Raw genomic sequence first — 1,744 nt, 5'->3', positions numbered from 1 at the left:
GTATCTTGGGAGATACAGCAGGATGGTTTTAAGAATGTCTGTGCATCCCAACTACTCAGTAGCCTGAAGCAGGAGGATTACAAGTTTCAGGCCAGCCCGGCCAATTTAGTGAGTTGTCTCAAAATAAAATAAAAGCCATTTGGGAATGTATTTCAGTGTTACAGTGCTTGCCCAGCATGTGCAAGGTCCTGAGTTTAATACCCACACTCAATAAATAAATAAATAAATTTTGACAAAGTTTATATAAATGTAATTGTCCTTCTTCCTATTGCAAATGTTTCTTTCAAATTCCCCTGCCATATCCATAATAATATATATCCTATGTTAAATGAAGGAACATTATGCTAAAAGATGAAAGGAGCAAGCTTTGCTGCCCAGTTGGAGACCTTTGTTCTTCAAGTCTCATGGAATGACATTATCAGGAACTCCTGGTTTCTTATCTTTTGCAGTCCTGAAAATGTCCTGAGATGAAAGAAGTTGGCAGCTGGGGTATCATTTAAATCTATACTTATTTTTCCCAATGTCTAGGGGAAAAAAAACAGCCAAAGATAAAGATTCATTCCAACCCAAACTTCACAAATGTTACAGAAGTGTATATAGGATTTTAACAGGTGGCATTATCCTTTGATAATTAAGAAGGATTTTAAGCAAGATACACTTGTAATTACAGCTACTCAAGAGGCTAAGGCAGGAAGATTGCAAGTTCAAAGCCAGCCTGGGCAACTTAGTGAGACTCTGTCTCAAAATAAAACATAAAAAGGGCTGGGAATGTAGCTCAGTGGTAAAGTATCCCTGAGTTCAATCCCCAGTACCACAGAGTAAGAAAAAAAAAAGGATTTTAGAGGACTATAACAATGTTTTCTAAGGAAAAAAAAGTAAAAAAAGAAAAAAAAACAAGAAGAAGAAGAAACTCAAGGCTAATTTGAAACATCTTCCAAACATAAACAGAGATCATGATCCTGGGTTTTGTTTGCATCCTCTACCATTTTTAAAAAAAAAAAGTACTTTCAAGTGAAGCCCTTGGTAGATTCCTAAACAATTCCATTCTTCTTTCTTTCCAGAGATAATGCTTTCCTGAATTTTGAATTATCATCCTCATGTGTGTTTTGTTCTTTATATAGATAAATAGATAGATAGATATAGATAAATAGATAGATAGATATAGATATAGATATAGATAGATACCTAGATATAGATATCTTTAAATAATGAAAGTTTATACAGAGATTAATTTTTATATGCATGGCTTCTTTTTACACTTGACATTTTATTTTTTGGTCTTCTCATATCTATACATTGGCTCAAATTTTCATGTTCACTGCTTAATAATGTGATACTATATTATGAAACCTCAGAATATTGATCCATTATCATATTTTGGGCACAAATTATTTTGATAAGCATTCACGCATAGCTGATGGAGCCAATGAATTTCAGGGATATTTCCTCCTCAAATCTTTTGCCCATTTTTATTCTTAAGTCAGTTGTCCTTTCTTTTCTTTCTTTTTTAAAAATATTTTTTTAGTTGTAGTTGGACACAATAACTTTATTGTATTTATTCATTTTTATTTGGTTCTGAGAATTGAACCCAGCGGCTTGACATCCTAGGAGAGCACTCTACCGCTGAGCCACAACCCCAGCCCCTGTCCTTTCTTTTAAACATACTTCCAATGGCTTCTTCCAAGTTTTTCTCTACTTCAGTTTCCACGAGCTATATCACATTTTCTTATTCTCCCATATGCAA

This window comes from Marmota flaviventris, chromosome 13, assembly GCF_047511675.1.
Source record: "Marmota flaviventris isolate mMarFla1 chromosome 13, mMarFla1.hap1, whole genome shotgun sequence".
Lineage (NCBI taxonomy): Eukaryota > Metazoa > Chordata > Mammalia > Rodentia > Sciuridae > Marmota > Marmota flaviventris.
This window is presented reverse-complemented; position numbering follows the sequence as displayed.